The sequence below is a fragment of the Leptonychotes weddellii genome, chromosome 1, assembly GCF_054177405.1.
Source record: "Leptonychotes weddellii isolate Sample4059 chromosome 1, ASM5417740v2, whole genome shotgun sequence".
NCBI classification, from domain to species: domain Eukaryota; kingdom Metazoa; phylum Chordata; class Mammalia; order Carnivora; family Phocidae; genus Leptonychotes; species Leptonychotes weddellii.
This window is the reverse complement of record NC_138369.1, coordinates 33,024,507-33,041,188: the sequence shown is the minus strand read 5'-3', so window position 1 is coordinate 33,041,188 and position 16,682 is coordinate 33,024,507. Positions and strand designations below refer to the sequence as shown.

The 16,682-nt window shown below is 40.6% G+C and overlaps 1 protein-coding gene and 1 pseudogene across 3 annotated transcripts in view; both read left to right on the top strand.

Moving 5' to 3' along the window:
* EIF4E3 (eukaryotic translation initiation factor 4E family member 3) overlaps positions 1–16,682 on the top strand; it is a 485,705-nt gene that overhangs the window by 100,455 nt on the left and 368,568 nt on the right. The window lies entirely within an intron of this gene.
* On the top strand, positions 11,557–15,997 carry LOC115943120 (H/ACA ribonucleoprotein complex subunit 1 pseudogene; annotated as a pseudogene).

Genomic DNA, 16,682 nt, shown 5'->3' with positions numbered 1-16,682 from the left:
TAACCCTAAAAATGACATAACCATAATATTGTTATCAAACTAACAGAATTGTTAACAATTCTCTAATATTATCTAATACCCCGTATATGCTTAAATTTTTCAAATGGCCCCGAAAGTTCTTTTACAGCTGAAGTGTTCAAACCAGAATCCAGTCAAGGATTGTGCATTGCATGAGGTGATTATGTTTCTTGAGTCTCTTTTAATCAAGAACATCCACCCACCATACCCCACCCCATTGCTTGATTGCTTGGTAGTCACTGTTACAGAGTTTGTTTCCTTGTAGATGGTCTCACAGTTAGGATTTGTCTAATTTAATTCTACTTGGCGACACTATCTTCAGAAACAGTACAAAGGAAAAAATGCCACACTCCAACTTAAGATTTTGTTCTGACTGTACACTATTTTTGATCCTTTCAAACATACGTTCATTCATCAACACAAATCAACCCCCATTTATTAAACACTCTCACTCTGCACATTTACAGATCACCTGCATTGAAGAGACTCTCTTTCCCATCTTTGTGATAAGTAACTGTGTCTTAAAGCAGGGAATTTTCTATTTCCCCTGAACCTTCCTTTGAAATTCACATCAAGGATCCTAGAATCATTTTTTTTAAACGATTTATTTATTCATTTGAGAGCGAGCGAGAGAAAGAGAGAGAGAGAAGGACAGGGGGAGGGGCAGAGGGAGAAGGAGAAGCACACACCCCACTGAGCAGAGAGCCTGAAGCAGGACTTGATCCTTGGACTCCAGGATCGTGACCTGAGCTGAAGGTAGACTCTTAACCAACTGAGCCACCCAGGCACCCCTAGAATCATTTTTTTTTTTTTATTAAAGAGAATCTAAGAGAGAGAGAAAATGTACCCAGCAGCAAAGTTACTATTACTATTCTCTGCAAGGTACTGTTACTGTTATCACCAGTAAGACTACTGGCTACATCTTTATACAGCTTCTATTAAGTGCCAGATGCTTGGCGTACATTACTTCCAAGCCTCGGCATGAAATCTGCAGGGTAGGTATTATTATTAACTTAATAATGTTATCATTTTATAGATGCTGCAACTGCCACTCATAACAGTCTCACAGCTACTGGTGGCAGAGGTGGGATGCTGACACAGGTGTGTTGGCTTCGGATGCCCAGAGTCTCCATACTCTTCTGTTATTTCATGGCTTGTTTAGTATTCAAGTTGATTATTCAGATTGTGAAAGCAAAGCAACCAATTCTTTCTCTCTCTCTCTTTTTTTTTTTTTTTAAACTGGCATGTGTGTGTCTGTCTATGGTACAAACAGGCCAATGAACCTTGGTGAGGCTCTTCTTTCCTCATTCATTTAATAAAGGTGGCCAGCTGATCTGTTGGACAGGATCAGAGATCTTGGGAAAGTCCATCAATTTCAAGACTCTAAATCAAGGAATCGATATAACATTTTCTCTAAAGGTATCTGTATATTTGCAAAGAGTTTAGGCTTTGTGAACCATATGGTCTTGGACACAGCCACCCTCAACCCTGCTGTTATTAGCATGAAAGCATAGAAGACTACACATAAATGAATAGGAGTGGTTATGTTCCAATAAAACTTTATTGACAAAAATGGACAGGGGCTGGACTTGACCTGAGGGCTAGAGTCTGCCAAGCCCTGCCTTAAAGCAGAGAGAGCAACATGGTTGCCAGAAAGCCAAAGTTGGCCAAAGATGGCTATGATCAGCTTACACAATGTTTAGCTTTTTAAAGAGTTCAGTGTCAACTTTAAAAATCAGGATGTTTCATGCAAGAAGCTAAATGTTTCTGACTCTTGAAAAATTGGAAGGCCTGGTGTTTAGGCTCTCAATCTCATGATGGGAATGAGCTGAACAACTGTTCCCTTGAAGGGCTCCTGGTCTGTCCAGCGTGCCTTGGTCCGCACCCTTTTTTATTGTTCTCCTGATGCCCAGTGTTTGTTGTGTTATCTTAAACCTGGCCTTATTTTGCCCTTCTTCTCATCTGCCTGGTCCCTGTAGACACCTCCATTTTCAACTACCATCACAATGGGAAAAGATAAGGGGAGGGGTCTGATGGTAAGAGGGTCTTTTCATAAATGGTCTTGGAAAGCAAAGGATGAATGAGAATATCTGGCTGTAATTTATGCTTGTTTTTTTTTTTTTTTTAAAGTACAATCGCTTGTTTATTGGACAATGAAGGATAATTTTTATCTAGATTAGCTTCCTTTGGAAGATGCAAATCACTTAGCAATTTGACACTGAAATGATATGAACAGAACTGGCTCCAGGCAGAAGGGCAGAGTGTGCCAAGGTAGCTTTGCATTGGTTCCAGTCAACATTTTCCTAGTGTTCCCGCCCTGACACATTAGTGGTTGAGTGTCCTTAAATGCTTAATCCTCATCCACCCACCTTGGGTGTAACTGGTTATTTTTTTTTTAAATGATCTTTTTCTAAATTTAAAAGACACCATTAAGAAAGACTTTTTACTGGACAGTATCTAATAATATTATTCATACCAAGAGAGACAACACTTAAATCATTTCCTGTTGCCTCTTCCAAGGATATGAACATTCAAAAAGAGTCTCAAAGAAGAGAAACTTGAAGTTTATTGGATGTGTAATTGTGGAACTTGGGGATTGGAGAGAGGTGAAGGGCCCTTTGGCAGGGGTGTTGGAGACTTTCAAATATGCGGAACCATACCAGTAGCCAACTATTGCTAAAGTTGGCCCTAAATGTTGCTTGAGTCAAAACCTGGAGCCATATTTGACTGGCGTGGATTAATCACACCACATCTGAGCGTGGGTCTTTGTCATTTCCCTTAACCAGTGAGGATAGTGAAAGCTTCAGTTTTGTGGTCTGCAGAGTGGAGGGGTTGGGTGAGAATCAGCGGGACAGACTTGAGGTATGTGGGCTGCTCAGCTCTAGTCCCTTGCTCATCTACCAGGTTCCCTTGCAAATGCCGCCAGCTTTTCCTCACAGATTTCCAGGCAGCCAGTACCAGTCCATCAGAGTTGGCAATTGTGGTGAAGCCAATATTGCATGCCCATGAGATAAACACAAAGGTCCCTGTCTGCTCTTACATTCCATGAGTTCAAGGACCATATGTGGGTCATGTTGAATATTCAGTAGGCAAAAAACATGCTCCATAGACATGGGGCGCCTTTTGGAGCCTGGAGAAATTTAAGCAGTGCTTTTCCCTGAATGCAGAAGCAGGTTTTCTCATCTCAGGCAGGCTCACACCAGAATGAAGTAGTCATGTCCTTTGGAAGAGGTTTCCTTGCGGGTTGGGCACTTTTAAGACTGGATCTTTCTGACATCAAAACCCAACAATATTGAACATTGGGCAGAACTAGTCCCCCAAAGCTGGTTTATATTTGGGGTTCTTTTGATGGCCAGTGTGACTTGTTTAGGACAATAATTGCCTCAAGAGACCCCAGAGAGGCAAAATCTTTGGGTGTTGTGGGTGGTTGATGCATAGAACCCCGTCAGCTGTGGATTTTAGAGTGAATAGTGGGGGGAGGGGAGCCTGGGACAGAGCAGATGTCAGCAATGACTGAGCAGAAATCTGACACCCTGTAGCCTTCATTCTTGTGTTACTGGTCCAGATGTTTCTCCTCAGCATCAGGGAATGGCCCTGCAAAACAAGCTTTTCAGACCTGGGAACCACTACTGGGTCCTCCTGAGAGCATTTTGAGATTGATGTTCCCAGTTCTATCTGGATTTCTCATATAATGTATTTGCAGAAATCTAGACCATGTCACTTTTGTTGCTCAAAACGCTGTAGAAGTTTCCATCTCACACAGAGTAAAGCCAAAGGCCTCTAGTAGCCCACAAGTTGCTGTACAATCTGGTTCTATTAACTTTCTGTCTTGCTCCCGTTTTCCCTGTTCCTTCTGCTCCAGCCATACTAGCCTCTTGGCTGTACCTGTAACACAGCAGGCCTGCCTCAGGGCCTTTGCTCTTGCTGTTCACTATGCCTAGAACATTGTTTCCCCAGGTATTTTCATGGCTTGTTCCGTTGACTATTTCAATGAGACCTTCCCTGGCCATCCCAGCCAAATACATTCTCTTTCCCTCCTACCTGTATTTCTTTTTCTTTATTACTTTCTATCATAATACAGATTTTTTCTTTGTCTTATTCATTCTCTGTCTCCCCTACTACAATATAAGCTTCATCATTGCAGTTTTGTTGGGGTTTTTTGTTTGTTTGTTTATGATTCATTGCTCTATTTCTAGCAGCTGGAACAGTAACTGACATAGAATAGGAGGCCAATAAATATTTTTAGAATGAATAAATGATTTCTAATCCCTCAGGATCTTTATCACTTATTTTTATAAACTTTTTGTTGTTGTTATTGCAAGGAACAGAAATCCAATTCATACCAGTTTTAAGCACAAGTGGGAATAATTCATGGACTCCAAAACCAAGCCACAATCAAGGCATATTGCTTTGATTTTTCTACTACTGTGGATGGCCATTTTCCATTGAGTATGGAGTGTATTTACCAGCAACTCTAAGCTTATACCTTTAGAGTTTTTATAAGGAGCTTATCTTCCAGAAAAAAATCAATGTAGAAGGACTTCTACAGATGGCCTTGGCCAGGACCATGTGCATCCTTGGACTCATCACTTAAAGCCAATGAAGCCCCAAGGAAGTTGATGAGCTCAGCCTGGGCCAAGGGCTTCCCCTTATAGCCTGGAGGTGAGAGCTGGTTAACTGAAAGATGAAAGATAGCAGTGGCATGCATGTGGTCACCGGAGAGTTGTGAGCTGGACACGTCTCCCATCTGTGTCTGCCATACTCGGTCTCTTTGTGACTTGTTCTCGTTTGTCTACCTCCCTCCTAAAACAACCCAACGGCTTTCCAAGAATGGGCTGAAGGGTACATTGTCTACATGCATGGTCTTCAAAGTATGGTGTACATACCCTACCGGGCATACAGTATAATTTATTGGGGAATGGAAAGAAAATATTAGAACTCCCCTTATTTATATTTAATCTCATTCTTTAAATATTCATTTTTATGCGTGGTTTATAATGCTCACATCAGCATAGTTGTACATATACATAGTAATACCTTAGTACAGTTTATATGTACATATACATATATAGATAATTTATAAATAAGTAAAAGTACATACATTTGAGCAGGCTCAAAATACTTCAGTGTTGGGTGTCAAAAGCTCTGGCTACTGTTCAATATGATGCATTTTTTTAGATGGAGCCCAAGATTGTGTATCTTTCTTAAAAACTATAATTTACTACCGGCCTTAAAAATAAAAACTCCATGTTTTAAAAAAGACCAGGCAATTTTATCTCCACACACTTTTTATTTTATTTTTTTAAAGATTTTATTTATTTATTTGAGAGAGAGAGAGAATGAGAGACAGAGAGCACGAGAGGGAAGAGGGCAGAGGGAGAAGCAGACCCCCCGCCGAGCAGGGAGCCCGATGCGGGACCCGATCCTGGGACTCCAGGGTCATGACCTGAGCCGAAGGCAGTCGCTTAACCAACTGAGCCACCCAGGCACCCCTCCACACGCTTTTTAAATGCTGCTAAATCCCTGCAGTAATGTGCTGTCCAAACACCTGATGAAGGGTGGGGTGGGAGGGCACAGATTGGCTCTTTTATTTAGGAGTTGAGGGATAATACTTCTCTTGTATGATTTTTCTCAGAGTTTGAATGACAATATTACATAGTCTTCCCAGATTAAAGCAGTGTATCTCTGATACTTGAAATCCAAAAATATTTTTAAACAAGAGAAATATAATAATATAGTGAAAGAAAAATTGTGGGTGAGAGCAAGAACGGATTGAGTAGGGAAAAAAGACAACTAATGAAGGCCCAAAGCAGAAAGCAAGAAATTATTCCAGAAGGACAGCAAATGTGGTTAGAGAACTAGCCCATATGCAAGTCAGGAATATATTCTGAATTATTGAAATCTGAATGACTCTCATATTCTATTAAAGAGGGAAAATGGTATTAGAATAAATATTAAAAGGAGTCAAGATCTAGGGGGCATTAATCTTGCCTGAATATTATTAGCTTCTTTCAGTGTATGTATCCATCCTTTTCCCATAAACTCTCATATTACTCTCCTGCCTCTCACCCATGCTTTGCACAGAGTAAACTCCCAATAAGGATTCTTGACAAACTGGGGGAAAAAAAATCTACTCGTGACTGAAGCTGGGTCTATAGCACACCAGGACCATGCAGTGAAAAGCAAAAGTTAAGCTGGTATTTTATTAAGCTGATATCAATTTTTCTAGTGTCATTTCAACAAATGGCATTTTGTCTCTATTCTGTGTTAGGCAGTGTTTGGCACTGGAAATAGACGAGACCCCGTCCTTGTCCTCAAGCAGCTGACCATTTTGTGGGGAAGTGGGTGGGAATATAATAGATGCATCACATGATGAGTGTTCCCCGGGAAGGATGGAAAAGTGCCAGGGGACCCTGGGGATGGGGTGGGGCAGTGAGTTCCCTGCATGGGAACATCAGGGAGGATGACATTTGAACAAGGCCTTAGAGGAGATAGGCGCTGTTTTCAAAGGAAAAAGGAAAGCTAAGAGGAGGGAAGAGCATGAATTAAAGGCAGGGAAGCGAGGAAGGACAGGGCTAGCCTGAGGAGTAAAGAGGTCAGGGTAGGAGGAAAGTGGGGGAAGAGTTTGGAGTGTATCTTGGAGATGATGGTAGAATATTGTAGGATATATAAAGATGTTTTCAAATAAAAGATTGGCATGTGCAGATCTGGTGCCCTTTCAGAGGACAAATGGAAACTGGGAGCAGGGAAACCATTTAAGAGGCTACAAAAATAACCCAGACCACCATTCTTAAAGTATAGAACTGGGGAAGTCAGAGTGGGTTCAGCAAGGAGGGATCTAATTCAAAAGACCTTTCAGATTCTAAAATCAACAGAACTTGATGCCTTTATGCAGAGATGGTAGGAAAGAATAGGGACTCAAAATTGTCTATCAGTTTGGACCACATTAATCATAATAGAATGCAGGGAGGGAGTGATGGGTTGTCTTTTGGTTTGGTTTCTTTTTGGTGATGGGGTGGCTACTGTTAAGAAGATGATGGGTTTGATTTATTTCTATTTTAGTAATTATTTCTACATTCACATACCATAAATTTGACTTTTGGGGGGTATGCTATTCTATGAGTTTTACACGTATAGAATCATGGAACCACCACATAGGACACAGAACAGCTTCATCATCCCAAAACACTTTCTTGTGCCACCCCTTTGTAGTCAAACCTTCCCCCCACTCCAAACTCCTGACAACCCATGATCTATCCCTATAATTTTGCCGTTTCTAATTGTCACATAAATAAACTCATTACATCATAACCTTTTGAGATTGATTCCCTTCTCTCAACATAATGCCTATAAGATTCATCCCAATTGTTGTGTGTCTCGGTAATTTTTTTTAAATGGTTGAGTGGTATTCTTTGGTATGGATGTATAGCAGATAGTTTATTCATTTACTGTTGAAGGGCACTTGGGTTGTTTTCAGTGTCTGGCACTTATGAAGAGAGCGGTTATAAACATTTTTGTCCTCTCAGAAAACAGAGGTGTGGTATGTTTGTTTTCTTTTCATTTCTTTGAGGTACAATATACATAACATAACATTAAACCATTTTTTAAACATTTATTTATTTATTTTAGAGACAAGGGGGTAGGGCAGAGGGAGAGGGAGAGAGAATCTCAAGCAGACTCCCTGTTGAGTGCAGAGCCTGATGCAGGGCTTGATCTCAGGACCCTGAAATCATGACCTGAGCCAAAACCAAGAGTCGCATGCTTAACAGACCCACCAAGGCACCCATTAACTATTTCTAAATGTGCATTCAGTGGCATTAAGCTATTAACATTTTTGGACAGGTTTTGTGTCTGAATGTATGTTTTCATTTATCTAGGGTAAATACATAGGAGCGACATCATTGGGTCATTTGAATAATTTTGTCTTTAAATTTATAACTGCTAAACTGTCTCCCACAGTGGCTATACCGCTTTGCATTCCCATCATCTGTGTATGAGATTTCCAGTTGCTCCATAGCTTTGCCAGCACATGGAACTAACAGTTCCCCACCTCTTCTAATGTGTGTAGTGGTATCTCGTTTTGGGTTTTTTTTTGCCTCTCTCTGATTGTCAATGATGTTGAATATCTTTCCATGCTGGGTTTTTGCTTTTTGTTTTTTTGCCATCAGTTTATCTTCTTTGTGAAGTGTCTGTCCAAACTTTTTGCCCGTTTTAGAATTGGATTGTTTGTTTTCCTTCTGTTGAGTTTCAGAGTTGTTTATATATTTTGTATACAAGTCCTTCACTGGATATGTGATTTCCAAATATTTTTTCATGTCTTTTGCAAAGCAAAAGTTTTAAATTTTGATGAAGTACAATTTATCAATTTTTCTTATATGGATTGGCCTTTTCATGTCATAGCTAAGAACTCATTATGTAACACAAAACCACAAAGGTTTTCTCCTCTTTATTTTTCTAAAAGTTTTATAATTTTACATTTATACTTTTTATCCATTTTATTTATTTATTTTTAAAGATTTTATTTATTTATTAGAGAGAGAGAGCACAAGCAGAGGGAGCGGCAGGCAGAGGAAAAGGGAGAAGCAGACTCCCTGACGAGCAGGGAGCCCGATGCGGGTCTCGATCCCAGGACCCAGGACCCCAAGGCAGAGCTTAACTGACTGAACCACCCAGGCACCCACTTATTATCCATTTTAAAAGAATTTGGGGGGGCACCTGGGTGGCTCAGTCATTAAGCGTCTGCCTTCGACTCAGGTCATGATCCCAGGGTCCTGGGATCAAGCCCCGCATCAGGTCCCTGCTCCTCGGGAAGCCTGCTTCTCCCTCTCCCATTCCCCCTGCTTGTGTTCCCTCTCTCGCTGTGTCTCTCTCTGTCAAATAAATAAAATCTTAAAAAAAAAAAAAGAATTTTTGTATAAGGTGTGAGGTGTAGGTTGAGGTTGACTTCTTTGAACATATATACATCTATTTGTTGCAACATCAATTGTTGAAAAGACCGTCTTTTCTCCATTCAGTTGCCTTTCTACCTTTGTCAAAAATGAATTGACCATGTTTATTTCTAAACTGTATTCTGTTCTACTGACCTATGTGTCTGTCCCTCTGCCAATACAACATTGTCTCAAAGTCTCAAGTAGTATTGTACTAATTCTTTTTTTTTTTTTAAAGATTTTATTTATTTATTTGACAGAGAGAGACACAGCGAGAGAGGGAACACAAGCAGGGGGAGTGGGAGAGAGAGAAGCAGGCTTCCCACTGAGCAGGGAGCCCGATGTGGGGCTCGATCCCAGGACCCTGGGATCCTGACCTGAGCCAAAGGCAGACGCTTAACGACTGAGCCACCCAGGCGCCCCAGTATTGTACTAATTCTTAAAATAAATAGTATGAGGGGAGCCTGGGTGGCTCAGTTGGTTAAGCGTCTGCCTTCAGCTCAGGTCATGATCCCAGGGTCCTGGGATCAAGCCCCGCATCAGGCTCCCTGCTCAGCAGGGACTCTGCTTCTCCCTCTCCCTCTGCCCCACCCCTCTGCTCATGCTCTGTCTCACTTTCTCTCTTTCAAATAAATAAATAAAATCCTTAAAAAAAATAAGTAGTGTGAGTTCTCCAGCTTTATTTTTTCACATTTTCTTTTGTTATTATAAATTTTAGAATTATCTTATTTATCAACAAAAAAATCCTGCTAGAATTTTTGTTGAAATTTCACTAAATTTATAGACCAATTTGTGAAGAATTTATATTTTAATTATATTTATTATTTCAATCTATGAACATGGTATCTCTTTATTTATTTAGGTTTTCTTTTTTTTTAAATTTTTTTAAGATTTTATTTACTTATTTGTCAGAGAGAGAGAGCACAAGCAGAGGGAGAAGCAGGCTTCCCGCTGAGCAGGGAGCCTGATGCGGGACTCGATCCCGGAACTCCAGGATCATGACCTGAGCCGAAGGCAGTGGTTTAACCAACTGAGCCACCCAGGCGCCCCTATTTAGGTTTTCTATAACTACTTTGAGCAAAATTTTGTGATTATTACCATATATATCTTGTACATGTTTTACTCGATTTATAACTAAATATTTTTGAGCTATTGTAAGTGGGATTTTTTTTAAAAATTGGGTTCCAATTGTTCATTATTAGTTTATGGAAATATAATTTATTTTTTTCTCTAATCATATTTGTGTAGAGAATCAGTGAATTAAAATCAGCAAGAAACTGTATTCAGTTCTGTAGCCAACAGTTATATTAGGGATAATATAACTGTCTAATATTTCTGCATTGCTTCTCTTTCTTTATTGAGGTATAATTGACATATAACATTATAGTTGTTTGGGGTATACAACATAATGATTTGATATTTATATATATTGTGAAATGATCACCATAGTACGTCTAGTTAATATCTGTCACCATACATAGTTATAACATTTTTCTGTGTATATGATGAAAACTTTTAAGATTTTCTCTCTCAGCAACTTTCAAATATGCAATATAGTATTATAATCACCATGTTCTACATTACATCCCTATGACTTATTTTTCTTATAACTAGAAGTTTGTACCTTTTGACCCCCCTTCACCCATTTTGTGCCAAACCTCTGGCAACCACCAATCTGTTTTCTATAATCTATGAGCTTGGGTTTTGTTGTGTTGTTTTGTTTTGCTTGTTTTCGGTTTCAAGTATAAGTGAGATCATACGGTATTTGTCTTGCTCTGTCTGACCAGTGCCCTCAAGGTCCATCCATGTTTTTGCAAATGGTAAGATTTCATTCTTTTTTTATGGCTGAAAAATACTGTGTGTGTGTGTGTGTGTGTGTGTGTGACATTTTCTTTATCCATTCATCTATCAATGGACACTTAGGTATGTGTTGGCTCTTGTAAATAATGTAGCAATGAACATAGGGGTGCATAGATCTTTTTGAGTTAATGTTTTCATTGTCTTCTAATAAATATCTAGAAGTGGATTGCTGGGTCATATGGTAGTTCTAATTACATTTTTGAAGAAACTCCATATGTTTTCCATAGTGGTTGCACCATTTTACATTCCCACCAACAGTGCACATGGGTTCCATTTTCTCGTGGGTTCCATTTTCTCTACATCTTCATCAACACTTGATCTCCCTCATCTTTTTGATAATAGCCATTCAAATAGGTGTGAGGTGATAGTTTATTGTGAATTTGATTTGTGTTTTCCTGATGATTAGTGACATGGAGCATCTTTTCATGTACCCATTGGCCATCTGTATGTCTTCTTTGGACAAATGTCTGTTCAGATCTTCTGATTGCCCAGTTTTAAAAAAGATTTTATTTATTTATTTGAGAGAGAGAGAGAAAGCACAAGCAGGGGGAAGGGGAGGGAGAAGCAGACTCCCTGCTAAGCCTAGAGGTTGATGCAGATCGATCCCAGAACCCTGAGATTCTGACCTGAGCCTGAGCTGAAGTCAGACACTTAACTGCTTAACTAACTGAACCACCCAGGTGCCCATTTTTCAATCGGATCATCTGTATTTTTTGCACAGTTGATATTTTAATGCTAACCCTGAATCCAATGATCATACTAAACTCACTTGTTAGTTCTAAGAGGGGTGGGTTTTTTTTTTTTTTTTAGATTTCTTAAAATTTTTCTACATAGACAATTATATCACCTGTGATATGAACAGTTTTATTCCTTCCTTTCTAAGCTAGATGTATTTTATTACTACTTCTTGCTTTATGACACTATCTAGAACTTCTAATATGATGTTGGGTAGGAGTGGTAAAAGTAGACATCCTTGCTTTGTTTTCAGGCTTAGGAGGAAAACATCAGTCTTTTACTGTTAAGCATGATACCCTTTGTCAAGCTCATGTGGTTCCCTTCTATTTCTAGTTTGTTGAGTTTTTTAATCATGAGTAAATATTGAATTTTATTAATTTTTTTTGTATTAAGTACATGATGTGGTATTTCCTCTTTAGACCTTTGATATAATAGATTACATTGATTATTTTTGAATCTTAAATGGGCTTACATTCCTGGGATAAACGCCATTTGGTTGTGATATATTTTTCTTTTTATACATTGCTGGGTTTGATCTCCTAATATTTTGTTGAGAATTTTTGTAGTTACGTTCATAAAGGATATTTGTCTGTTTGTTTCTTGTACTTTTTCTGGTTTTGAAATCAGTGTAATGGCCTTATATCATGAGTTGGGAAGTGTTTTCACCTCCATTTTTTGGAAAAGATTGTTTAGAATTAGTATTATTGTCTCTTTAAATGTTCAGAAGAATTTGCCAGTTTAATTATTTGATTGGAAACTGGAAGAGATTTTGTTTGTTTGTTTGTTTGTTTGTTTGTTTGTTTGTTTTGGAGGGGCAGATTTTTAATTATGAATTTGATTTCTAGATAAGTATAAGATTATTCAGGTTCTTTCTTCTTCTGAATTTTGAGTTTGTTACTTTTAAGAAATTGGTTCATTACTTCTAAATTTCTAAGTGTATGTGGACAGAACTGTTCATTGTTTTCTTTATTACCATTTCAATGTGTGCAGAGTCAGTAGTGATAGCTCCTTTTTCATCTTTGATGTGACAATTTATGTCTTTTTTTCTGCTTTTCTTTGTAAGTCTGGTTAGTGGTTTATCTGTTTTGTTGATCTTTGCAAAGAATCTCCTTTTCATTTTATTGATTTTTTCTATTATTTTTGTTTTCAATTTATTATTGCATTTATTAGGTCTTCCTTCTGCTTGCTATGGAATTATTTGCTCTTATTTTTGTTGTTTCTTAAGGAAGAGGCTTAAATTGTTGATTTAAGATCTTTGTTTCCAATAAGCATTGAGAGCTACAGATTTCCAACTAAATACTGCTTAAGTTGTATCCTATGCATTTTGGTGTGTTGGATTTTATTTTTATTCAATTCAAAATATTTTCTAATTTCCCTTAGGACAACTTTTAATGCCTTTGCCTGATAATTCTAACATTAGTGTCTGTTTGGGGTTGGTTTTGATTGATTTTTCTCCTCACTGTGGGTCCTATTTTCACCTTTCCATGCCTGGTAATTTGTGATGGGATGCTAGGTATTTTGGATTTTGCCTTGTTGAGTCCTGGATGTTTTTGTAAACATTCTTGCACTTTGTTCTGGGACAGGGTTAAGTTACTTGGAAATAGTTTGTTCTTTGTGGGACTTGCTTTTAAGCTTTGTTGGGTGGGGCCAGATCAGCATTTGGTTAGGATTTGTTATTCCCCATTCTGAGTAAGACCCTTCTGAGTAATGCACCTGATGCCCTGTGAATTAGGTTTTTCTTCACTCTGACTATGGAGATCATCTGCTATTTCTAGTAGCACATGAGCTCTAGAAAGTGTTTCTTCTAATTCTTTTTAGTGCTTTCCCCACCCCAGGCTTCAGTTAGTTTTTCCACATGCATTAAGTTCAGTTCTCCGCTCAATAATCAAGGGGACTCTCAGCAAATCTCTGGAGTGTCCTGTCCATGTAGTTCTCTCCTCTGGTACTCTGCCAAGGGATTAGCTCCTTTTGCCCTCTTGATTGAACTTCGACCTCTGTGCTCTCAACTCAAGGAGTCTGCCACACTCTGCCTCAGTTCCCTCTTCCTACATCAGTGGCCTGGCGTATTTCTCCAGACTATAAACTGAGGTAACCGTAGGCTTATACTGATTGTTTGGGTAATGATAAGATACATGTTATTGCCCCCTAGGTGTTTACAAAAGTGTTTGGAAGGGAAGGTCAGTTGAGTGCAGGAGAACAAGGACATATCATGTTAGTTCACCAATAAGGATTTTGGAGTCTCAGAGCATGATGGCAGCACATGAGTGGATTCCATGTGAGTCAGATTCCAAGAACTTCAGTAAAATGGGAGAGTGATGTCATCATAATCACCAGCATTGTCATCATCTTCACCACCGCTATTTTATAGAGCCCACACTCTGAGGTAGGGGTAGAAACTTCATTCATGTGCGTTACTGAATTAATCCCAGTAGGGACACACAAAAGCTCTCCTCAGATCATAGCATGTTGACTAGTGGTCCCACCTGCTGTCCTCTGAATTCACCATTGTGTTCCCTGCACTTCCCACAGCCTCCCCCTCTCCTTCCCCCACCAGCGACCAAGTGCAGCGGGGAGCAGGGATAATAACACAGACCCAATACTGTTGGACAAAAGTGATTTTTGGTTCCAGGACTTTGGTTTTGCTGAAACTTCCTTAGAAGTGTACCGTAATCTAAGGCTTTCCTTACACAAACTTCCTTCTTTGCCTTCCTCCCCCATAGCATCATTCAGACGCACTTTGTCACCTGATAGCTCTCTTAGCCTCCCTCACTTCCGCTCTTTCCCTCCCAGGCATTTTCCCCAATAAAGCCTCTCACATGTGTAATCTGTCTTCTGTCTGCTTCCTTAACTATTATGTTCCTCAAATAACTCTAGGAGGCAGGAATACTATTTGTTATGGACTGACCTGTATCCCCCTAAAATTCATATGTTGACATCCTAACCCCCAATGTGACTATATTTAGAGATACGGCCTATCAGGAGGTAATTCAGATTACATGAGGCCATAAGGGTGGGGCCCTCACCTAATAGGCCTGGTGTCCTTTAAGAAGAGGAAGAGACTCCAAAGATCTCCCCTTCACTGTGTGCACAGAGGAAAGGCCATGTGAGGACACAGAAGGTGGCCATCTGTAAGACAGGAAGGGAGTCTCACCAGAAACCAGCCCTGCCGGCACCTAGATCTTGGACTTCTGGCCTCTGAAACCGTGAGAAAATAAATCTCTTTTGTTTAAGCCACCCCGTGTGTGGTATTTTGTTGTGCCAGCCCAAGCAGATGAATACCCCATTGTTGTGTCCATTGTACAGAGGGGCAAACTGAGGATTGGAAGGAGAGGTAACTACTCAAGGACACACAAGTCCTAATTGGCTGAACTCGTATTAGATCCAAGGGCAGGGTGACTATAAAAATGGCTTGTCGTAACCATGCCATCCTGGCACTCCCTGGGCCATGGAGGACGCGGAGATGCCGGCTTCACTACAGGACGAGGCTCCAAATGAGGATGAACTATAGAAGGAAGGCTCGGGACGAGGTGGGAGAGGGTCTGGAGAATTCTCACCCGGCCTCCTATCTGTCAAAGACGTAGGGCTCAGCCAGAGGCGCACGGGGAGCCCCTAGAGCAAGCATGTGTCCTCGAGGTGGAGGTCGCCGAGGCTTCCTTCGAGGTGTGGGCTTCAAGCCTTCAATCCCGGGCGGCAGCAACAACCAGTTGGGAGGTGAGGTGGTAACTCCGCAGGCGGGGGTGGCGCCAGAGGAGGATGTGGAGAGGGCAAGGCCTGGGAGGCTCTCACAAAGGCCAAGAGCAAGGACCTCCTGAACATGTGGTTTTATCAGGAGAGTTCTTGCATCCCTCTGATGATGACAAAAATAAGGTGCCTTATTGCTCCAGTGCATTTAGAGAACGAAGGACAAAGGGGTAAAGTAGATGAAATCTTCGGACAGCTTAGAGATTTTTTTTATTTTTCAGTTAAATTTTCAGAAAATATGAAAGCATCTTCCTTTTTAAAAAACTGCAGAAGTGGGGCGCCTGGGTGGTTCAGTGGGTGAAGCGTCTGCCTTCGGCTCGGGTCCTGATCTCTGGGTCCTGGGATCGAGCCCTGCATCGGGCTCCCTGCTTGGCGGGGAGTCTGCTTCTCCCTCTCCCTCTGCCTCTCCCCCTGCTCGTGGGCTCTCTCTCTCTCTCTGTATCTCTCTGTCTCAAATGAATAAAAATTAAAAAAAAAAGAATAAAAATAAAAAGATAAAACACTACAAAAGTTTTATATAGACCTATAGAAACAGCTACCACTGCAGAGGTTTTGACCTCGACCTCCAGATGAGAAGGACCTCCGAGATATGGCGGCAGGAGAGGTGGAAGAGGAGGGAGACAAGGAAGTGGTAGAGGTGGGGGTTTTAGGGGAGGTGGAGGCCTCAGAGGAGGAACAGGGGCAGTGGTTTCAGAGGGGGAGGACATGAAATATAACAGTTGGCAGAGAAACTTCCAGCGTGATCTACTTCTGTGGATCAGAAACTTGTTCCTTGAGCCCATCTTGAAGAACTGGTCATTTCACACCAGTGGAACTAAAATGTCAACACCACGTAAAAGTTAGTGCAACAACATAGAGGCAATGTTGCTCTAAAAGAGAATCAACAAGTGTTTTTGTTTTATTTTTTAAATAAAGATTTTATTTATTGATTTGACAGAGAGACATAGCGAGAGCAGGAACACAAGCAGGGGGAGTGGGAGAGGGAGAAGCGGGCTTCCCGCGGAGCAGGGAGCCCGACGCGGGGCTCGATCCCAGGACCCCGGGATCATGACCTGAGCCGAAGGCAGACGCTTAACCAACTGAGCCACCCAGGAGCCCCGAGAATCAACAAGTGTTTTTGTTTTATTTTTTAAATAAAGATTTTATTTATTGATTTGACAGAGAGAGACACAGCGAGAGCAGGAACACAAGCAGGGGGAGTGGGAGAGGGAGAAGCGGGCTTCCCGCGGAGCAGGGAGCCCGATGCGGGGCTCGATCCCAGAACCCCGGGATCATGACCTGGGCTGAAGGCAGACGCTTAACGACTGAGCCACCCAGGCGCCCCAGCATAGAACAAAAATATTACAACTCAATTATAGTTCAATTCCTCTGGTTCTAAGACAATTATATACATATATATAT